Source organism: Bufo gargarizans, chromosome 4 (genome assembly GCF_014858855.1).
Source record: "Bufo gargarizans isolate SCDJY-AF-19 chromosome 4, ASM1485885v1, whole genome shotgun sequence".
In the NCBI taxonomy this organism is placed as follows: Eukaryota; Metazoa; Chordata; class Amphibia; order Anura; family Bufonidae; genus Bufo; species Bufo gargarizans.
Window position 1 is genome coordinate 532,267,229 of NC_058083.1, and position 24,336 is coordinate 532,291,564.

Sequence of the window (24,336 nt, forward strand, 5' to 3'; positions counted from 1 at the left end):
AAGAGTGAGGGTCAATGGTATACTATCCCCATATTTCGATATTTCTAATGGTACTCGCCAGGGGTGCCCATTGTCCCCTTCCCTTTTCATACTTTGCCTGGAGACCCTTATACAAAGAATCCGACAGAGTGACATCATCAAAGGGGTTAAAGTTGGCTCCATACAACATACCGTGGCTGCCTTTGCTGATGACATGCTGTTGATTATGTCCGATCCTGTCACAGCTTTCCCAGAAGTCTTGAAATTATTAGAGGAATTTGGCCATATGTCTAATTTTAAATAAATCTCCCTAAATGCTCTGCCATGGGTATTAATTTACCTCAGAACACCATCGCTACTCTAACTAGCTAATTTCCCTTCCAATGGTCCACATCCCATATTAAATACCTTGGGGTCAATATATCACCTACCCCCAGTCAACTATTTCGCTTAAATTACTCCCCTCTACTAACAGACATTAAGACACAATTGGATGACCTTAAGATCCCCTTCCTGTCCTGGATCGGTAGGAAAAACCTTTTGAAGATTTACGTCCTCCCTAGATTATTATATCTTTTCCAGACCCTGCCGATTTCCCTTCCTATTTATCTCAGGTACAAAAACTCTTCTCGGCTTTCGTATGGAGGAAGTCTAGACCTCGGATATCTTATAGTCTCTTGTCCCAACCTATTGCCAGAGGTGGTTTTGGCCTCCCAGATGTCAAAAGTTACTACTTGGCCAATCTGATTAGATTACACTCGGAAATTCTGAACCCTTATTCCTGCAAGCTAGGCTGTCAGATAGTCAATAACTCATGGGACCCCTCAGAACTAGCCAGATTATAGGAGACCACGCCCATCGGCTGTTGTTGGAGATAATTCACTAAATCCCACATTTGTAGGGGTGTATAGGGCATGGAGGAAATTTTCTTCTCAACTGGCACTCCCAAGGGGCCTCTCTCTTTTCACGCCTATCTGCTTAGTTCTATTTCACCTGCATTTGGGATTTGATGACGTTTTTAATCTGTGGCCTAGTTTTGGAAATATAGCTGTGGGTGACGTACTGAAGGGAAACAAGGTTCCAGAAATAGAGAAACTGAAGGAATCCTATAAGATACACAAATGGTCGCACTTGCATTACCTTCATTTCAGTAAAGTATGCACAGATTATCTGAGTAAAGCTCAAAAAGGTTACACTCCCTCTTGGTATGACGCCATTCTCCAGTCCCCCAACCCTAGAAGCAAACTACTCTCATGTCTATATAACAAAATACTGGAACCAAGGGATACTAAGAGACCTCCCTATATTACCCAGTGGGAATCTGACCTTGGCATAAGCCTCTCGGATACTGATGTAGACAGGATTCTCAACCACTCACATGGTTTTTCCCCCCACAGTCCTGCATGAAATAAAGTCTTTGATGCTGAAGCTGCGTTTAAGATTAGTACTGTAGAAAGTTTTGCCAGGGTTGATATTGTTACAAGCCACGCAGCCACTACATCTAAAACTACCCACAGGGCGACGACTCAGCCAGGTGTTTGGTGTAACCGGTGGAGCAAAGTGACTATGCACCAATAAATCCTTAAGACTTTGGCCTCTCCTAAACATCACCTGTGGGTATTCATGCAAAACATCACGGACATCTGGATCCATCAGGAGGGTCGTCCTTATAAGGACGAGTGCCCTGTGGTCAGGCTGCTACCATATCTTTAGTATCAGGGCTGACTGGCTAGACAGCTATAGGGACCGCATAGGGACCCTACACACATGTGTATATTGCCAGCCTTCTTTTCCCTGATGTTCATCCGGATATCCATACAGGATGAGCAACTATCAACACAGCGTGTGGTGTAGCATCTGGTGACCGTCCCTGGGTACCGGTAGGACCTGCTGGTTACTAAGTGCCGCCGTGCACTCCAATTATTGTACTTTATTTCATTTGGGATAATCATTGGCAATATTGATTAGTGGTTATTAACCCTGTATCCCAATGTTCGTCTTTGCACACTATATTTAGGATTATTTTATCTGCATATTGAATTAAATGTCATGTTTTAGGATTATCCTTTCTAGTTTATGTCTGCGTCCAATTACTAGTGAATAATATATAGCGCCAGACAGACAGGGAGGCCTGCTTTAGAGAGTGTTCCCCGGAGACCGCTAGTGACTTTACACTGTGGCAATAACAGTGCAAGTACCAGCATTAGCCTGTAGTAGTTACTACAGGGCAGCAGTACAGCAGATAAGGGAAGCCGGGCAGATATCAGAACCTCCAGCCATCCCTATAGCGCCACCATCAGTGACTAAGTATATTGCAGACATAGCTGAAAATTTTAAATGTGAGTTCAGTGTAGTGTTTTACCAATAAACAATAAACCAGTGGCGTAACTACCAGGGAAGCAGGGGAAGCGGCTGCTTCGGGGCCCGGGCTGACAAGGGGCCCGGCCCCCGGCAGCGTGCCCTGTCTATCCCTGCAGAGCTAAACATATGGGGATCCCTCAGCTCTGCACCCCCATTTCCCAGTATACCAGACATAGGGGCTCTGCGCCCTGCAGCTCAGTGTAGATGCCAGATCCTTCTAAGCTACAGGACCTTTGATGATGTCATGACCATGTGACCGGTCATGTGGGTGGGAGGAGCCAGGCTGTGGACTGGTAGCGCCTTTATGATCCTCATCTGCTCCTGACTTTGGCTTGAACTGTTGAACATATGAGGTTAGCACCCTAGCACTTACAATTCCGGGTACTTAGGGGTTAATGCAGGGATGATGTGTATGGCCTCATTCACACATTGCAGATTTAGTCAAATCTGAAAACAAGATGTACAGCGAGCTTGTAGCATAGCTGTGTGTGTCTGCCTACCCAGAGCAGCTGTGTGTGGGGTGCATGTAGCAGAGCTGAGGGTGCTTCATGTGTATAATGCAGCAAAGATAGGTGTATAGTGTGAATCCAGAACAGTAGTGTGTGTGGTGTATGTAGCAGAGCTGTGTGAGACAGAGGAATGTATAATGTGCACAGCGGAGCTGTGTATGTAAAATGTGCAACACAGTGATATATAATGTGGCACCCAGAGCTGTGTGTGTGTGTGCGCATGTAGCAGAGCTGTGTATGTAAAATGTGCAAAAACCCTGATGCTCTCAAAAAGAGCAAGCAATATAAAACATTGTAGTTTGATACCTTTTACCCCTTAAAGACCGGCCCCATTTTCATTTGTACATTAGCCATAACCTTTTTATTTTTCCATTCACAGTTATATGAGGGCTTATTTTGTGTGGGACAAGATGCATTTTTTAAATGCCGCCAATTAGTTTACCATGTCTTGTATCAGAAAGCAGGAAAAAAATATATTTGTGGGTTAAAAAAACAAAACAAAAAAAAAACACACACAATTCCGCCAAGATTTTTGAGGTTTTCACATCACAGCGTTCACTAAAAATGCCGTCTTAATATACGATACTAAACTTGTATGGTTTTTATTTGGTTTAATTACTTTAAAAAATTACTTTTCTATATTTCGGTCTATGTGAGGGCTTGTTTTTGTTTAACGATCAGTAGTTTTCTGGGGGAAGGGGGGGGGGGGGGCCCATACAAAAATTTGCTGTGGGGCCCAGTCACTTCTAGTTACGCCCCTGCAATAAACGTTATGTTTTAGATTAGATCACACGTGTAAACCTAGAGACAACCATGGGCGTAGCTATAGGGGGTGCAGAGGTAGCAGTCGCTACCGGGCCCAGGAGCCTGAGGGGGCCCAAAGACCCTTGTGCCACATAAGAAGACACACAACGCACGAGGGAAGGGGGGCCCAAGCTGAACTCTTGCACCAGGGCCCATGAGCCGTTAGCTACGCCCCTGGAGACAACTATTGGTCCAAGTGACCATTTGTAAATATCCAATAAGAAATGTGTCTCAACACACTGTGATGGGTCAGCTCGAAATAGAAATATCGTGGGGGATGGGTGGCACGTGACTCCTGCAGACTGAGCAGTGACTTTCCTCTCTTGGTCGTGGGAAGTGAGTGAAGCTTCAGAGCTGGAAGAGTGTTGATTTTCCTCTGCGCTTGTTCGGGAGTGTGCCGCCTCCATGATGTATGAGCCTGCTTCCTGAGCACTACAGTTACGTGTACCTACTAAGTCGGTGTACCTACTATAAGAAACAGTGGTGACCTCTGTAGGACCGATAAGGTGGCTGAAGACTGGTGAGATTTGCGGAGTAGTGATGAATGGCAGGCCTATGCGTTGGCTGACTGACTTATATTAACTCCTATAACACTAACTGACTAACTTTGCTCAACTCTCCCCTCCTGTGGATGTTTATAAGCGTACTGGTATTTGTGCACCTCTGCACTTAAAGCGCTGCTAAATTACTTCTCAAGCTGTGACTTTTATTACCCTAGAGGTGACAACTGCTGATTCCATGAGGGGGGGGATGAAGAGGGGTGAGAACTTGAAGGACAGCTGTTCTGGGCTCATACTGTGGCCTGTTTTTTTTTTTTTTTAACCCTTTACTAACTTTACCAATGAATGAGTTTGAATGAGTTTAGTGTGTTTATATCTACTTGACTATACCTACCTGCCACTAAGCTTTGTGCACATATAACGTGCGGACGCGAGCATTGGAGATCGATATATGTGCCATAAAGGACCTTATATAACAACGGATGAATATAACCATATGGGGCACATGTTATTTATATCCTACTTATGTCTTATGAACAACTCTAGCTACTCCCGGGGGTATAAGCAGGTAAAATGTGCATATGAGACAGATGCTATCAAGGGGTAGTGACCGAATCTACCTACGTCTTTGCACACTCTGTTCAGCCGCGAAATACAGTACAGACCAAAAGTTTGGACACCTTCTCATTCAAAGAGTTTTCTTTATTTTCATGACTATGAAGGCATCAAAACTATGAATTAACACATGTGGAATTATATACATAACAAAAAAGTGTGAAACAACTGAAAATATGTCATATTCTAGGTTCTTCAAAGTAGCCACCTTTTGCTTTGATTACTGCTTTGCACACTCTTGGCATTCTCTTGATGAGCTTCCAAAGGTAGTCACCTGAAATGGTCTTCCAACAGTCTTGAAGGAGTTCCCAGAGATGCTTAGCACTAGTTGGCCCTTTTGCCTTCACTCTGCGGTCCAGCTCACCCCAAACCATCTGGATTGGGTTCAGGTCCGGTGACTGTGGAGGCCAGGTCATCTGGCGCAGCACCCCATCACTCTCCTTCATGGTCAAATAGCCCTTACTTTCAAAGTTTTCCCAATTTTTCGGACTGACTGACCTTCTTTTCTTAAAATAATGATGGCCACTCGTTTTTCTTTACTTAGCTGCTTTTTTCTTGCCATAATACAAATTCTAACAGTCTATTCAGTAGGACTATCGGCTGTGTATCCACCTGACTTCTCCTCAACGCAACTGATGGTCCCAACCCCATTTATAAGGCAATAAATCCCACTTATTAAACCTGACAGGGCTCACCTGTGAAGTGAAAACCATTTCAGGTGACTACCTCTTTAAGCTCATCAAGAGAATGCCAAGAGTGTGCAAAGCAGTAATCAAAGCAAAAGGTGGCTACTTTGAAGAACCTAGAATATGACATATTTTCAGTTGTTTCACACTTTTTTGTTATGTATATAATTCCACATGTGTTAATTCATAGTTTTGATGCCTTCAGTGTGAATCTACAATTTTCATAGTCATGAAAATAAAGAAAACTCTTTGAATGAGAAGGTGTGTCCAAACTTTTGGTCTGTACTGTATATCACCTACGAGCAGTAATGGATATATGTGACATGTGCTATCTATAAGTAAAAGCGAACTCACTGCTGTGGATATAACAGGCAATTATGCTTTATGTGTCTCAAGTACAATTATGGACACATTTGTGATAAATTATATATGTACATTAATTGAAATGACCTAACGCTGCGGACACAAAGGTTTTCTGTGTCCTATGCATGTGTACAATAGTGGACATTTGTGCAATATGGTAAACACTAAATGAATTCACTGGCGTATAGGTTATATGTGTTAAATGTTATATACGAACTATAAGTGATATATTTACCATATTTAACTAAACTAACCTGTGTGAAGTTAGGGGGTCTAGGTGTTATAAGTGGTGTATGGGCTATACTGGTTTGCATTCATTTGCGCATATGTATTGCACCTGGTGACCCTATTTTCGGTGTATAGACTGCGCCTTGTATGCATACAGGACCCACGTTTTACAGGTGACTTATATGTTATAAATAGTTCCTTCTATCTTATATTAAACTTAGTTGTACCCTTAAGACCCCCTCTATAGTAAGAGCAATGATGGGTAAGAGAACTGAAAAGGAGAAGGGGGGGGGGGGAAATTGAGAAGATCTGGTGGGTATGGTTCCCCAAAGCAGGATATGGGAAGAACTAGAGCCGAACGGGAAAGAAAAATTGATAAATTTCTTTAGACCACGGATACGGTCTCAAGTAGAGGCCAATTGAAATCTAATATTCAAAATAAACCCATGGTCGGGGAAAGTGGGCAAACCCATGAATTATCTCAAGTAGATACTTTGGAAAGACCGACACTGGGCGACATTATGCTAGCAGTAAAAAAAATCCAATAGTGTCTTAGAAGTAATTATGACGCAGATGAGTGAACTGAAAGCAGAAGTTCAATTGGTTAGAGACGATGCTAGAAAGTTAGATGAGAGAGTAAAACAGGCGGAAGAAAGAATTAGTGATGTAGAAGATCAAGTCTTTGAATTATCAAAGGAACTTAGAGCTTTGAAAACGGTAAACACAGATTTAAATAAGATGATCACTGACCTAGAAGACAGGGATAGGAGAAGTAATATCCGGCTTATTGGTATACCAGAGAAAGAGGAGGGTACGAACTGTGTACAATATATCCAGAACTGGATTACTGAAGTGGTAGGAAGGGAAAACCTGTCTAGCCAATTTATAATTGAGAGAGCACATAGAATTCCAGGGAAAAATATACTAGGAAACCTACCTAGAATTATTATTGCAAACATTTTTCCATTGAAGGATAAAGAACTGGTTATGAGGAGAATAAGAGCATTAGAATTGGTTGAAATTAATGGCTCAAGGGTTTCAATATACCCAGACTAGTCTGTAACAACCCAAAGAGAACGAGGAAAATCCAGTTGGGTAGGATGTTCAAGTCCCATACGGTTCGAGGACATCATGTGAGGGTTGGGAGGGGGTGGATGTGGGGGGGGGTGGATGTGGAGGGGAGGTTAAGGAGAGATTTATATTATTTTTTTTTTCTCCCTTATTGGTCCTTGGATATATATTATGAGAGGAAAAAAATATGATCAATACTAACATTTTATTTTGGAATGTGAGAGGTCTTGGGGAGAAATTAAATTTTTTTGCAGTATTTGATATCATTGGGAGATATCTCCCAGCGCTGGTTTGTCTGGTAGAGACTCATATGGTTAAAGACAGATTAAACTTGTTTAAAAGAAAATGGATAGCTCATCAATTCCTCTCTGTATTCAATGGGTATAGCAGAGGGGTTAGCATTATTATTCATAAGGATATTATGTGTTCTATAATTTCGAAGAACATTGATGTGGAGGGACGGTATATATTTCTATATGGTTATTTAGAAAATGTAAAAGGTGTGTTAGCTGGGGTATACATCCCTCCACCTTATAGACACGAGGTGCTCCTAAAACTATATGAGTTCTTGCTAGACAAAAGCGACTCTTTATTAATACTAATGGGTGATTTCAACTGCACAATGAATAATGACTTAGATAGAGTAACAAAAAATGAGAACCCTAAAAAAAAAAAAAAATACTCCGCTGAAAAAACTAACTCAAGAACTTGGCTGGTGGGATATATGGAGGATTCAGAATCCAGAAGCAAAACAGTACTCATGGTATAGTAAAAGTCATGATTCTCTGTCAAGAATAGACTTGATATTTGGTAACCAGTTAACACTACCAAAAAAATATAGAGGTAATGTATGAACCGAGATGTATCTCGGATCACTCCCCAGTATTGGTAAAGGTGGGTTTGAAAGTCGAGTATTTGAATGTGAAATGTAAAAACTACATGATAAATCCCATATGGCTCAATTTAATAGGTAAAGATCAAATAATAAAGGATTTGACACTTTTTTTCACATTATTAGGGGATACAGCTGGAGTGAATGTGGTCTGGGACACTGCTAAGGACTGATAAACAAAAAGATTATTGAGAAATAGAAGCTTGGTCACATGACCCTTATCAGCCTTATCCACCAATAGAATCTTGCAGGTGATTAGCCTTCACATACACAGTTTTTCTCCAGGTTTCCATAACAACCCAGCCATTTTTCTTCGCTGCTGTAGGTGAGCTTTAAAGGAAATCTGTCACAAGAATAATCGCTATTGAAGTAAAGACATGGCTTAATAGCTGTGGATGACACTGTTAAGGGAGCGGAGTGCTGTGGCGGTGACAGTTCAGGGGGCAGATAGTGTGGCCATTCAGGCCACCCTGAAAAGACGCGCCCCCAGGTCCCACTAAGCCATGCTTCTGATCTGGTTAGGCCACGGGATTGAAAAAATGAAGCAAAAAATACAACTTCTAGGTCCAGCTAAGCCACGCCCAAGATCCTGTTAGGCCACGCCCCTCCCACTCTTCAGCCGACAGGGATTGAAAAATTAAGTTAAAAATCAACTTCTAGGTACAGGGCTGCTGTCTGAGAGTGAGCTGTTCAAAAGGACATCCTTGTGTCCATCCAGGCCCTGCGCCAGACGGAGAACAGGTAGTCTGAAAGCCAGACTGTCCGGCCTAAAACTGGACCTCTGGCCACCCTAGGGGCAGGCTGCTGTGGAGATCACAGTTAAGGGATGGTCCGCTAAGGAGGTCAGTGTTAAGGGGCAGATTGCTGTAAAAGCCACTGTTTAGGGGGGGCGGGCCCCTGTGGAGGTCATTGTCAAGGGAGTGGTGTGATGTGAAACTCACTGTTAAAGGGGCGGGCTGCTGTGAAGGTCAAAGTGAAGGGGGTGGGCTGCTGTGGCGGTCCCATTTTAAGGAGATGGGGCACTGTTGGGGGGTCAGTGTTAAGGGGTGGGGGGCTGTGGAGGTCACTGATATAGTGGATACTGTCGATATCTTTTAATGACACACACAAACATTAAATTAAATAGATTAGATATACCCGAGCGAAGCAGGGTCCTTCAGCTAGTTCCTAATATTATTATTCAACTGTTATTACATGTAATATGCCTGGTTCACCAGCAGGTTGCAGTGAAAATGGCTTATTTATAGTTAGATAAAATGGAACTCGCCATTCCATTCTCCCCCCTCTGGGGAGAAGTGGGCCAGTCCTGCTTCCTGTCGGAAGGGTGGGGCAGAAGTTTCCAGTTAGTTGGAGTTCTAGTCCTAAGCTAGACAGGAGGAGTGTGAGCATTACATTTACTAATGGGTTCAGATGAAAAAAATGACGAATATTCGTTTTTAAGAATATATATCACACTATATTCTACATATTCGGGAATTCGAGCAAGCCAACCCAATAGGAAGGTTGCCTATAACCCGCCCTTACTCGATTAACGTGCATATTACATTGCCTATTTTACGCATAAAATAAATGAAATAATGCCTTCTCACATTGGCCCACAAGCAAGAAGCAGGCAGATAATGGTTTCAGATGAAAAAAAAAAAAAAAAGACGAATATTCATTTTTGCAAATATATATTATAAATATTCACGAATTCTCGAAGTGCCGATATACGCAATCAAAATTCGCTATTCGAATATTCACACTCAACACTACTAGCTAATATAGCCACAAAAGTCCTTTTAAGGACTGGTATAGATGTACTATCGATAGGTGTGATATACTGAGGGGTGTGATATACTTATAATATACTTTCTAACATAGAAAGTAAAGTATATTATAGTGCATTTGTATTGTGCAGCAGTTGTGTGCAGCTATATAGAGGGACAAGCGCTATTGGAACAACTAATTGCAACGGTTGTAATATACCTGTTGATCCCCAAAAAATAATTGAGGGGTGCGATATACCTGCTTCCACAAAATACTGATTAAGGGGTGCGATATACCTACTTCCACAAAATACTGATTAAGGGGTTTCATATACCTGCTTCCACCAAATATTGATTGAGGCCTGCGATATACCTGCTTCCACAAAATACTGATTAAGGGGTTCGATATACCTGTTCCCACCAAATATTGATTGAGGCCTGCAAAATACCTGATTCCAAAAATACTGCTCTTCTCTAGGGACAGGGTCATTTTGAAAATGACAGGCAGAGGAAGAGGCAGGCCGTTCCGCAGGGGTGGTAGGGTCGGGCAGGTGCACCAGGCTGGAGCCTAAGTGGTTAGTTGGAGAAGGCGTGTGCAATTACTTCAAAGGACACACTAGAGTTGGTTGAGTGGCTCATTCAGCCTTCCTCTTCTGCACCCTCCTCCTCATCGTCTGTATGTGCACCCTCCTGACTCTCTGCTCTGTGCACCCACAAAGACACCACCACCACCATAGCCCCTCCACTCGAGTCAGAGTAATCATTTTCCCATCCATTCCCAGACTTTACCAATGCGCAGCCTTTCTTGACATCGGATGAGGAGGTAGCAACAGCCGCCACCCAGCGGTCTGACGGCAGTAACCACATGAGCCCAAGGAGGGAGGTCCCCGCTGTTGCTGCATACTCCGAGATGTCAGTGGTGATGAAGGTGACGATGATGACGTGTCGATGGATGTCGCGTGGGTGCCCACAAGAGAGGAAGAGGAGGGGAGTTCAGAGGGAGAGGAGCAGCAGAGAGGGAGGAGAAGGAGGAGAAGCAGGCAGAGCTCACAGGGCACAGGAGACAAAAAGCAGATTGCAAATGTATCTGGAGCGAGCCATCCACCATGCACGGTCACTCCTGGCACTCCCAGGATGCCGGCACATGGCTCCGCAGTGTGGGCTTTTCTTAAAGTGTCAGCTGCTGACAATAGTGTTGCTATCTGCAGCTTGTGCTGTCAACGCATAAGTCGCGGTAAGCACAACACTCACTTAGGGATGACCGCCTTAAGAAGGCACCTGCCTTCAATCACTGAGCACAGTGGGAGCAACGCTGTCAGAACCCACAAAGCCACACTCCCAGCACTCCACGTCCTGCCTCTTCTTCTCCTCTCTCCTCCCATTTGGCCTCCACTCCACCTTCCACCATGCCATTGTTGCATTCATCTGTCAGCAGGCAGGCTTCCCTGGCCCAAATGTTCGAGCGTAAAAAGTTCATGACACTGGATAACCCTCTTGCCCAATGGCTGACTGCTGGCTTGTCTGAACTGCTTGCCCGCTAACTACTGCCATATAAACTGGTGGACTCAGAGGCCTTTAGAAAATTTGTGACCATTGGCACACCGCAATGAAGGGGAAGGAAATATTTCTTCAAGAAGGGCATCCCAGAGCTACATGGCCACGTTCAGCGGCAAGTGAATATATCTCTGGTACACAGTGTTGGTGCCAAGATACATCTGACCACAGACACGTGGTCTAACAAACATGGGCAGAGAAGGTACTGTACATAACTTTTACAGCTCATTGGGTGAACCTTCTGACGGCCGTCAAGCATGTTACCCGTGGCTCCCGTGTGGATTTGGTGTTACTGCCACGGATTGCATGCAGGCCTGCCTCTTCTTCTCCTCCTCCTACTCCATCCTCTGTCTCCTCCTCGGCTGACTCCTCCTTTTCCACTGCTACCGGCTTTTCCGCTGCGCCCCCCAAGCTCCCCAGAACCTATTCGATGTGCCATGTGAGACATTGCCATGCTGTGCTGCAGTTGTTGTGCCTGGAAGCCAAGAGCCACACCGATCCTGCACTGCTTTTAGCTCTGCGGTCACAGGCCGAACAGTGGCTAACCCCGCTCAATTTGACAGTTGGTAAAGTGTTGTGTGACAACTGTGTTAATCTGCTGAGCGCGCTTAAACAGGGCAAAATGACACACATGCCATGCATGGCACACGTCCTGAACTTGCCAAATACCCTGGAGTCCAGGATGTCTTTCGGCAGGCCAGTAAAATCTCGGGCCATTTTAGAAGATCTTACATGGCCATGGATCGCCTTGCTGATGTTCAGCGGCGACACCACCTGCCCGTCAGACGTCTGATTTATGACAGCTCGACGCGCTGGAACTCCACCTTGTATATGCTTGATAGGCTGCTCCAGCAGAAACATGGCGTTAACGACTACCTGTACGAACTTTGCAGCAGGACAGGTTCTGGGAGCTTGGTTTCTTTTCACCGTGCCAGTGGCTGCTCATGCGCAACGCATGCAGACTTCTGCAGCCATTTGATGAAATTACCAAACTGGTCAGTCGCTGCCAGGGCGCAATCAGTGACATTGTACCTTACACCTTCTTTCGTGCATTGCATTGTGTCATTGATCAAGCCATCGAGGAGCAGGAGCTGGAAGATGAGGAAGTCACAATGGTGAATGAATTCCCAGGGGGGGCTACTGACTTTAGTGTCATCTTCATTTTTTTTTATTTTACTGTGCAAGCCTTCTACAAGATCATTAATAAATATATTGAAGAGAATAGGGCCCAATACTGACCCCTGAGGTACCCCACTAGTGACAGTGACCCAATCTGAGTGTGTACCGTTAATACCCACCCTCTGTTTTCTATCATTGAGACAGTTACTTACCCACATACAGACATTTTCTCCCAGTCCGAGCATTCTCATTTTATATACTAACATTTTATGTGGTACAGAGTCAAATGCTTTGGAGAAGTCCAGATATACGACATCCATTGATTCGCCGCTGTCCAGTCTAGAACTTACCTCCTCATAGAAACTGATTAAATTAGTTTGACATGACCGATCCCTCATGAAGCCATGCTGATATGGCGTTATTTGCTTATTTTCATTGAGGTACTCCAAGATAGCATCTGTTAGAAAACCTTCAAACAGTTTACACATGACAGATGTTAAACTAACCGGCCTATAGTTTCCAGGCTCTGTAATTTGGACCCATTTTGAATTTTGGCACCACATTTGCTATGCACCAATCCTGTGGAACACTACCTGTCAGTATCGAGTCCTTAAATATCAGAAATAAGGGTCTGGCTATTAGGGATCGACCGATATTGATTTTTTAGGGCCGATACCGATATTTTGTGAACTTTCAGGCCGATAGCCGATAATTTATACCGATATTCTGGGAATTTTAATTTTTGATAAAAAAATTAAAATTCCCACAAATCTGCTGAAAATTAATGTTTATTGTTAATGTGTATTTTTATTTTTTTGTAAATCTTTCTTTTTCATTTATATTTAATATTTTGGTGTTTTTATTTTTATTACTTTTTTTTTTTTTTTTTAACTAACTTTTAGCCCCCTTAGGGACTAGAACCCTTGTCCTATTCACCCTGATAGAGATCTATCAGGGTGAATAGGAGCTCACACTGTCCCTGCTGCTCTGTGCTTTGTGCACACAGCAGCATGGAGCTTACCATGGCAGCCAGGGCTTCAATAGCGTCCTGGCTGCCATGGTAACCGATCGGAGCCCCAGCATTACACTGCTGGGGCTCCGATCGGAGGAGCAGGGGAGAGGGAATCCTGTGGGGGGCGCACTGCGACTGGGGGGAGGGGGGGGGGCGCACCACTGCTTAATACTGGGGGGGAGGGGGGGCGCACTGCGACTGGGGGGAGGGGCGCACTGTGCCACCAATGCCTAATATTGGGGGGGAGGGGGGGCGCACTGCGCCACCAATGTCTGATACTGGGGGGCTTGGGGGGGGCGCACTGCGCCACCAATGAAGCTTAATCTCTAATTTATTCATATACAGGAGGCGGGAGCTGCAGGATCACATAGCCGGCTCCCGACCTCTATGAGCTGTAGCTGCGATCCGCGGCACCTGAGGAGTTAACTACCGCAGATCGCAGCTACAGCTCATAGAGGTCGGGAGCCGGCTGTGTGATCCTGCAGCTCCCGCCTCCTGTATATAAATTAATGTGAGATTAAGCTTCATTGGTGGCGCAGTGGCCATAGCTCCTCCCCTCCTCTTGTCCCCTGTCCTCCCATTGGCTGGAGCGGCAGCAGCAGCACAGGCGGAGGAGACACTGCTCCTTCTCCCCTGTGCTGCTGCTGAGGGAACACGGAGAGCGCTGTCAGCAGCGCGATCTGTGTTCCCAGGACGTTATCGGAATATCGGCAAAATAAATGCCGATACCGATAACGTTCAAAATCCTGAATATCGGCCGATAATATCGGTAAATCCGATAATCGGTCGATCCCTACTGGCTATGACATTACTTAATTCTCTTAGGATACGGGGTGTATGCCATCTGGTCCTGGCGATTTGTCTATTTTAATCTTTTTAAGACGCCGCTGTACTTCTTCCTGGGTCAGACAGGACACTTTTAACAGGGAATTTAATAGGGAAAATAATTGAGGGATTGGAAAGAATAACTTGAGTCCAGACTTTGAGATGAAGTTCAATGGCAGCTTTACTTTGAATAAACTTTTCTTCAAACAGTTTACAGGCTTTGTCTTGGTTCCAGCAGGCTTTAGCTTTAAACTGGCAGGCAAACTCATGCTCCTTCTGTTAGCAAGCAGGACTGGCCCACTTCTGACCAAAGGGGGGAGAATGGAATTGTGAGTTCCATTCTATCTTACTATAGCTGTGTCGTGTTTGCTGCCACCGGCTGGTGAACCAAGCATATTACATAAGAACATTTGCTAAATAAGATTAGGAATGCACATTGTGGAGGACCTGGACAAAAATACATAAGATGACATTGTGTTAGCCCATTAAAGACAGTAGCAGGGTGCAGGAGTGGTAACACCACTCTGGGGTGTTACAGAACCATAGGGAGAGATTGGTGCAACAGATGGAGAACCATGGTGAGAAGTCTCTACAAGAGAGGGAAAACCATGGGCAGCAGTCTGTGACAGGAAAACATGGGAAGTGGTCTGTGTGAGAGAGTGAAGTAATCAATACAGGAGGGAAAACCATGGTGAGTGATCTATGTAAGAGTGGAAACATGGGGAGCAGTCTGTGTGAGAGAGGAGGCACCATGAAGAGGGTTGTGTCATGGAGTAAAGGGAGGGGAGGAACACCAGAATGACAACAGAAGGAAAAGGACCAGGAACTAGGCCTCAAGGCTAGGTAAAGGGAAACGGTCACACCTATGGAAACCCTAAACCTAGCCCTGACTCCTGTCAGTATGATTAGACCCTGAAGGTGGGAATATTCATACACCGTAAACCTAGGCCCTGGTAACCCTGAATATCAATAGGAGTAGTGACAGGGTCTGAGACTACTGGTTCCTTCCAGATGAACGAACCAACGTCTCCCTGAGGCCTAGAAAACGAGCAATAGAGAACAAAATACAAAGAAAAGAACACTTGTCTTCAATAGAAAATGGATCAGCAGGAACTCAGAAGAGGACAACACACCAGCTATTCCAACTCCAGGCAGAGAATATCAACCACATGGTATGAAGTGTGAGTCCAGACTAAATAGAGGAGCAGTAAAGACCACAAGCTACTGTCACGGTAGTGTCACAGTAGGTAAGATAAGGGAAGGAAACGGCAAAGCAAACAAAACAACTGACTAGGCCCAAAAAGCAAGGGAACAAAGGGGTCACCTCCTAGCAATCCCTAAAAGACTTTCCCTACGCTGCTATGCCCATGTGCATATCTTGATGGTAGATATGCACATGCCCACGTGCCTAAGCTGAAACACACTGGACCAAACCCTCAGCAGTAGGGAAAAGGGAAAGAGACTACCAGCTCCTTTAACCACCGAAGGACCTAGCGTCACTCTAGGGGCCTAGTAAAAACGGACACAGAAGAAAAAAGGGAAAAGGACTTATCTTTAGATGAGTTGGAGCAGACAATCCACCAAAACTTCCAGCACACAAACATGAAAGAATTATAACCCGCAAAGGCTATAGGGAGAGGGAGGAATAAATAGCCTCCCCAATGACCAAACGAACCACACCTGATAGGAGGTGGGATTCTGTTCAAACCCAAAACAAAACAAACTGTCAGATCGAGTCACGTGCAGCAACTCTGACTGATCGTTTCAGAACCCCCACAGGGCACGGCGTGACAGCTACACCTGGGACCGTCACAGATTGTATGAGAGAGTTAAACATGGGTAGTGTTCTGTTTGAGAGGCGAACCATGGGCAATTATCAATAAAAGAAGGGAACCATGGACAGCAATCTGTGTGAGAGAGGGGGAATCATGGGGAGCGTTCTGTATGAGAGAGGGAGAACCATGGGGAGAGGTCTATGTAAGAGAGGGGGAACCAATGGGAGCTGTCTATGTGAGAGAGGGGGAACCATAGGGAGCGGTCTATGTGAGAGAGGGGAACCATTAGAAGCGGTCTGTGTGAAAGAGGTGGAACCATGGGGAGTGGTATGTGTGAGAGAGGGGAACCATGGGGAGCGGTCTGTGTGAGAGAGGGGGAACCATGGGGAGCGGTCTGTGTGAGAGAGGGGGAACCATGGGGAGCGGTCTGTGTGAGAGAAGAGGAACCATGGGGAGCGGTCTGTGTGAGAGAGGTGGAACCATGGGGAGCGGTCTGTGTGAGAGAGGGGGAAGCATGGGGAACGGTCTATGTGAGAGAGGGGGAACCATAGGGAGCGGTCTATGTGAGAGAGGGGAACCATAGGGAGCGGTCTATGTGAGAGAGGGGAACCATTAGAAGCGGTCTGTGTGAGAGAGGTGGAACCATGGGGAGCGGTATGTGTGAGAGAGGGCGAACCATGGGGAGCGGTCTGTGTGAGAGAGGTGGTACCATGGGGAGCGGTCTGTGTGAGAGAGGGGGAAGCATGGGGAGCGTTCTGTGAGAGAGAGGGGGAACCATGGGCAGCGGTCTGTGAGAGAGAGGGGGAACCATGGGGAGCGGTCTGTGTGAGAGAGGGGGAAGCATGGGGAGCGGTCTGTGTGAGAGAGGAGGAACCAATGGGAGCTGTCTATGTGAGAGAGGGGGAACCATAGGGAGCAGTCTATGTGAGAGAGGGGAACCATTAGAAGCGGTCTGTGTGAGAGAGGGGAACCATTAGAAGCGGTCTGTGTGAGAGAGGTGGAACCATGGGGAGCGGTATGTGTGAGACAGGGCGAACCATGGGGAGCGGTCTGTGTGAGAGAGGGGGAACCATGGGAAGCGGTCTGTGAGAGAGAGGGGGAACCATGGGAAGCGGTCTGTGTGAGAGAGGGGGAACCATGGGAAGCGGTCTGTGAGAGAGAGGGGGAACCATGGGAAGCGGTCTGTGAGAGAGAGGGGGAACCATGGGGAACGGTCTGTGTGAGAGAGGGGGAACCATGGGGAGCGGTCTGTGTGAGAGAGGGGGAACCATGGGGAGCGGTCTGTGTGAGAGAGGGAACCATGGGGAGCGGTCTGTGTGAGAGAGGAGGAACCATGGGGAGCGTTCTGTGGGAGAGAGGGGGAACCATGGGAAGCGGTCTGTGTGAGAGAGGGGGAACCATGGGAAGCGGTCTGTGTGAGAGAGGGGGAACCATGGGAAGCGGTCTGTGAGAGAGAGGGGGAACCATGGGAAGCGGTCTGTGAGAGAGAGGGGGAACCATGGGGAGCGGTCTGTGTGAGAGAGGGGGAATCCATGGGGAGCGGTCTGTGTGAGAGAGGGGGAAGCATGGGGAACGGTCTATGTGAGAGAGGGGGAACCATAGGGAGCGGTCTATGTGAGAGAGGGGAACCATATGGAGCGGTCTATGTGAGAGAGGGGAACCATTAGAAGCGGTCTGTGTGAGAGAGGTGGAACCATGGGGAGCGGTATGTGTGAGAGAGGGCGAACCATGGGGAGCGGTCTGTGTGAGAGAGGTGGTACCATGGGGAGCGGTCTGTGTGAGAGAGGGGGAAGCATGGGGAGCGTTCTGTGAGAGAGAGGGGGAACCATGGGCAGCGGTCTGTGAGAGAGAGGGGGAACCATGGGGAGCGGTCTGTGTGAGAGAGGGGGAAGCATGGGGAGCGGTCTGTGTGAGAGAGGGGGAACCAATGGGAGCTGTCTATGTGAGAGAGGGGGAACCATAGGGAGCAGTCTATGTGAGAGAGGGGAACCATTAGAAGCGGTCTGTGTGAGAGAGGTGGAACCATGGGGAGTGGCCTGTGTGAGAGAGGCGGAAGCATGGGGAGCGGTCTGTGAGAGAGAGGGGGAACCATGGGGAGCGGTCTGTGTGAGAGAGGGGGAAGCATGGGGTGCGGTCTGTGTGACAGAGGGGGAACCATGGGGAGCGGTCTGTGTGACAGAGGGGGAACCATGGGGAGCGGTCTGTGTGACAGAGGGGGAACCATGGGGAGCGGTCTGTGTGAGAGAGAGGGAACCATTGGGAACGGTCTGTGTGAGAGAGGGGGAACCAAGGGGAGCGGTCTGTGTGAGAGAGGGGGAACCATGGGGAGTGGTCTGTGTGAGAGAGGGGGAACCATGGGGAGCGGTCTGTGTGAGAGAGGGGGAACCATGGGAAGCGGTCTGTGTGAGAGAGGGGGAACCATGGGGAGCGGTCTGTGTGAGAGAGGGGGAACGGTCTGTGTGAGAGAGGAGGAACCATGGGGAGCGGTCTGTGTGAGAGAGGGGGAACCATGGGGAGCGGTCTGTGTGAGAGAGGGAACCATGGGGAGCGGTCTGTGTGAGAGAGGAGGAACCATGGGGAGCGTTCTGTGGGAGAGAGGGGGAACCATGGGAAGCGGTCTGTGTGAGAGAGGGGGAACCATGGGAAGCGGTCTGTGTGAGAGAGGGGGAACCATGGGAAGCGGTCTGTGTGAGAGAGGGGGAACCATGGGAAGCGGTCTGTGAGAGAGAGGGGGAACCATGGGGAGCGGTCTGTGTGAGAGAGGGGGAATCCATGGGGAGCGGTCTGTGTGACAGAGGGGGAACCATGGGGAGCGGTCTGTGTGACAGAGGGGGAACCATGGGGAGCGGTATGTGTGAGAGAGGGCGAACCATGGGGAGCGGTATGTGTGAGAGAGGGCGAACCATGGGGAGCAGTCTGTGTGAGAGAGGGGGAAGCATGGGGAGCGGTCTGTGAGAGAGAGGGGGAACCATGGGCAGCGGTCTGTGAGAGAGAGGGGGAACCATGGGCAGCGGTCTGTGAGAGAGAGGGGGAACCATGGGGAGCGGTCTGTGTGAGAGAGGGGGAAGCATATGGAGCGATCTGTGTGAGAGAGGGGGAACCAATAGGAGCTGTCTATGTGAGAGAGGGGGAACCATAGGGAGCAGTCTATGTGAGAGAGGGGAACCATTAGAAGCGGTCTGTGTGAGAGAGGTGGAACCATGGGGAGCGGTATGTGTGAGACAGGGCGAACCATGGGGAGCGGTCTGTGTGAGAGAGGTGGAACCATGGGGAGTGGCCTGTGTGAGAGAGGGGGAAGCATGGGGAGCGGTCTGTGAGAGAGAGGGGGAACCATGGGAAGGAGTCTGTGTGAGAGAGGGGGAAGCATGGGGTGCGGTCTGTGTGACAGAGGGGGAACCATGGGGAGCGGTCTGTGTGACAGAGGGGGAACCATGGGGAGCGGTCTGTGTGACAGAGGGGGAACCATGGGGAGCGGTCTGTGTGAGAGAGAGGGAACCATGGGGAACGGTCTGTGTGAGAGAGGGGGAACCATGGGAAGCGGTCTGTGTGAGAGAGGGGGAACCATGGGGAACGGTCTGTGTGAGAGAGGGGGAACCATGGGGAGCGGTCTGTGTGAGAGAGGGGGAACCATGGGGAGCGGTCTGTGTGAGAGAGGGGGAACCATGGGGAGCGTTCTGTGGGAGAGAGGGGGAACCATGGGAAGCGGTCTGTGTGAGAGAGGGGGAACCATGGGAAGCGGTCTGTGAGAGAGAGGGGGAACCATGGGAAGCGGTCTGTGTGAGAGAGGGGGAACCATGGGAAGCGGTCTGTGAGAGAGAGGGGGAACCATGGGAAGCGGTCTGTGAGAGAGAGGGGGAACCATGGGGAGCGGTCTGTGTGAGAGAGGGGGAAACCATGGGGAGCGGTCTGTGTGACAGAGGGGGAACCATGGGGAGCGGTCTGTGTGACAGAGGGGGAACCATGGGGAGCGGTCTGTGTGAGAGAGGGGGAACCATGGGGAGCGGTCTGTGAGAGAGAGGGGGAACCATGGGGAGCTGTCTGTGAGAGAGAGGGGGAACCATGGGGAGCGGTCTGTGTGAGAGAGAGGGAACCATGGGGAGCGGTCTGTGTGAGAGAGGGGGAACCATGGGGAGCGGTCTGTGTGAGAGAGGGGGAACCATGGGGAGCGGTCTGTGAGAGAGAGGGGGAACCATGGGGAGCTGTCTGTGTGAGAGAGGGGGAACCATGGGGAGCGGTCTGTGTGACAGAGGGGGAACCATGGGGAGCGGTCTGTGTGACAGAGGGGGAACCATGGGGAGCGGTCTGTGAGAGAGAGGGGGAACCATGGGGAGCGGTCTGTGTGAGAGAGGGGGAACCATGGGGAGCGGTCTGTGTGACAGAGGGGGAACCATGGGGAGCGGTCTGTGAAAGAGAGGGGGAACCATGGGGAGCGGTCTGTGAGAGAGAGGGGGAACCATGGGGAGCGGTCTGTGTGAGAGAGGGGCAACCATGGGGAGCGGTCTGTGCGAGAGAGGGGGAACCATGGGGAGCGGCCTGTGTGAGAGAGGGGGAACCATGGGGAGCGGTCTGTGTGAGAGGAGGGGGAACCATGGGGAGCGGTCTGTGTGAGAGGAGGGGGAACCATGGGGAGCGGTCTGTGTGAGAGAGGGGGAACCATGGGGAGCGGCCTGTGTGAGAGAGGAGGAACCATGGGGAGCGGTCTGTGTGAGAGAGGGGAACCATGGGGAGCGGTCTGTGTGAGAGAGGGGGAACCATGGGGAGCAGTTTTACCCATTTCCTTCCAGTCTCTGCTGTATATTGGAGGAGACTACACTAACTTATCTGTAGATCTTATTTCCTAGTGACTACAGGATCGATCCAAGGGACCTTGGGACGTTACAGGGTCATATGACATGCTGAAGTCACATGGGTTTGGAATGTAGCAGAAGGGTCATATCTCCATCCCATGTGCTGTGGGAAGACATCAGAAGGTCTTCGATTTTAATGCCGTCTCCGTGGAGCCAAAAATCTTTTCACCTGAAGTCACGTGAGACTTTGGTGAATTAATTCGGTTTTCATTTCTGAATCTTTAAAAACATATGAAATTAGTAATCAGAAGCTCAACCCTCGTCTCTACCAAGCATGGAGTTTAGACATTACCCTACAGGACCTTTGATGATGTCATGGTCATGTGATCAGTCACATGAGGGGAGGAGTAAAGTAGTGGAGGTCTTTCACTGTTAAGCACTTGCTGTCATGTGACCAGTGTGACGTCATCGCAGGTCCTGCAGCCCCAGGAGGTGAGATCTGCAGGTCAGTTATTGGACTTGGTTCTGGGTTTATTAGAATGGAGCGGTTCTATAGGTGATATATAGCAGGTCCAGCCAGCAGGGGGCAGCACCGGCCATAGAGAGTCTCTGCTCACAGGAGGGGAGTTCTCCTCAGACATGTCTGCTCTCCCCCTGGAATATTAGGAGACCCCCAGACCCCTGTAAGAGGGGCTGTTCTCCTGGATTAGAGGGGTCTTCCATCACACACTGTTCTGTGATGTCACTAGGATATGGAGTCAGTGTGTGGTCGGTGGGGACAACCTCTTCTAGATGAAGGGGCTGCAGCGCTGTGTCCTCTCCTCACTGTCCCTGCACAGCGGAGGCCGGAGCTCTAATGAGCAGGGACTGTGGAGGGGATTCAGCAGTAAAGCAGCTCTGCAGCCCCTCCATTCTCAGGATTAGTGGGGTCCTGATAGAGACGAGCCCCCACCTACCGCACACTGATGACAACGTCCTAGCGATAGAACCTCACGTTATGTGACGGGAATAGCCCTTTAATGCTGGTGATATTGGGGGTTCAGTGATGGCCGCAGGGATTGGGGTTTGCACAGTTGGGGGTAAATAATTGCACACACATGTGATAGTAACAAACCTGCAGCTGTGCGAGCAGCAGGACAAACCCCGGATCCATCACTGGCCCGGAGCAGAACACTAGCGATTAGAGGAAAGAGGCGACTGACAGGACGGGGACAGGACTTCTCTTTATCTCCTTCCTGACCTGCGCTGATGATGGACATATTGGTGGATCTGGTGGCTGCGGTCGATGCACTTGTGAGATCAGCAGGAGTCCGTCTGTATTCGGCTTATTTCACACCAGCGATACGGATTGTGTCAGGAGCTGAGAAAACGGATGGTTTTACACACAAGGTCAATCAGTGTTGTCTGTGGTTGTATCACCGTGACCGCAGCGACCAACGTGTAACACATAAGGGCTCGTCTCCTCAGTTCTGCTCTGTCTGGATGAGTTGTTCGGAGCGTCAGTTGCGCTCGGTTTGTGTCGGTTTCATCAGGTTTCAGTTATTTCTTTCCCAGGAAATGTAATGGAAACATGGCTGACAACAGCGAGGTCTATTAATGATGGAAAGAAACGGAAGGTCCTCTGCTTGGAACCGTCTTCCGATGACCTAATGCCTGGATTGCTGTTTTTAGGTCATCTTCCCAGAATGGTACCCATGATACCATGCAGATCAGCCAAACACGGATGAGGTGACCCAAATCTCATGTACAGTTTGCGGATTGTTTCCATGCGGGAATTGATCGGCCGCGCAGATTTCCAAATCCGCAGAATGTCAATAATGTTTGCAGTTATAACTGCGGATTTCACCCTTTTCAAATGAAGTGCGAGATCTGTGGCAGAACGACATCTAATCCGCATCAAAATCCGCAATTAGAGATTCCGGATTCTGATGCAGAAACGTACAGAAATTCATGCAGATCTTATGTGAGATCACCCACATCGTGGGCAGGCGGCCTTAGAGTTCCTCTCAGCGTAGAGTTTTACCCCCCTTGGTGCCCCCGTTTAAATAGCGTTTCCCCTGAATTTTTCATAAAATATAAAAGTACTCCCTAGCCCCGTCCCCCCAGTGAACGGAGCACATCACCCCCCGGCTTGTGCTTTCTGCCTCTCTGCTCAGCAGACACAGATGATGTCGCTGCATCGCGCCTGCCTGCTAGGGAGAGCACAGGCCGGGGAATGGTGGAGCCGGGAGCTGACGACTCCTTGCCTCACCCTTGTATTCTACCGTATCTGCATCCGTATTGGGACACGCTGCGGTCTTACCTGAACAGCCGACAATATCTGGGTCTGTTATTTAAATTGATTACAGGTTACAGAGATACGGACTATAAGCCATCTGCTAAACACAGATCATGGTGAACGTTGCATAATGCAAAGATAATTGGACTATAGGCACAGAAGAATCCCGCCAATAAATACCAGAGGCACCGAGCTGTTCTGAAATATAAAACACAAGATGTATCGGTGATATACACAACACTAACAAAAACACCAAGTGTGAAAGTGTATTCATAAAGATCCCAGTGATGACCATAAGATCATCAATGTCCCCAGTGGAGATCCCAATACACCTACATGACTAACTGAGCCACGAGGTCTCCTCTGGGTCCCAACACTTTCCCTCAATACTATTGGTTCATCCGGGGACAATGAGGGACAAAAATCAAAATAGAAACACATAAAATTACACATGTAAATAAGTAGATTACATTATAAAGCTCAAATCCAACACCAGAAATGTCCAAGCCAGAACTGACCAGCAGATCTCCATATTATTGTAGAAAGATAAATCCACATATGCTTCCTTTTTAGTGTAGTGAGGTTAAAAGGATAACAAATCAGAAGATCAGCAGATTATATCAGTTATAATTCTCCGTAGGTCCAGGTTATAATCTACAAATAAGAAAACATAAAATAACATAGTAAAACAGTTTTCCTTTAAGTTAATCAAACATATAAATGCCCATAGCCGGTGTGTCAGATTAATCTACAAGACGTCCCTGACCTACAAGTCACTGACTGTGCACTCTTAACCTGCACTCACTTGTTTCCCTCAGGTTCCTTAGGTGCAGGACTCTCTACTTTGAAAGACAATGGTTCTTTCCATCAATGACCCATCAAGGATGGAGAAGGACAGAGACCACATGGCTGGAAGGATATTAGACCTTACCCTGGAGATCATCTCCTTGATAACTGGAGAGGTGAGAGTCTCACATGATATCTCTCTTATGTCTAGTAATAAAACAGGGAAATGTCTGGAAAGGTGAAGGATTCTTAGAATCTCTGTAGTGATCAGCGTCTCCCCATACACAGGATTACACAGTAGTGAAGAAGTCGTCTGGTGAGTGTGTGACACCCCGTGTGTCAGGAGGACGGAGCAGGACCCAGAGCCCCATCACCGAGCCTCCACCTCATTCCCTGATACATGAGCAGAAGATCCTAGAACTTACCACCAGGATCACTGAGCTG

General features: G+C 48.0%; 1 long non-coding RNA gene across 1 annotated transcript; it reads left to right on the forward strand.

The window, feature by feature from the left end:
* The first annotated feature begins 4,002 nt into the window (after positions 1-4,002).
* Positions 4,003-24,225, forward strand: LOC122934863. The gene is made up of 3 exons (XR_006388721.1): positions 4,003-4,173; positions 23,925-24,068; positions 24,181-24,225. It is a non-coding gene; the product is annotated as an uncharacterized LOC122934863 (long non-coding RNA).
* Positions 24,226-24,336: the final 111 nt, after the last annotated feature.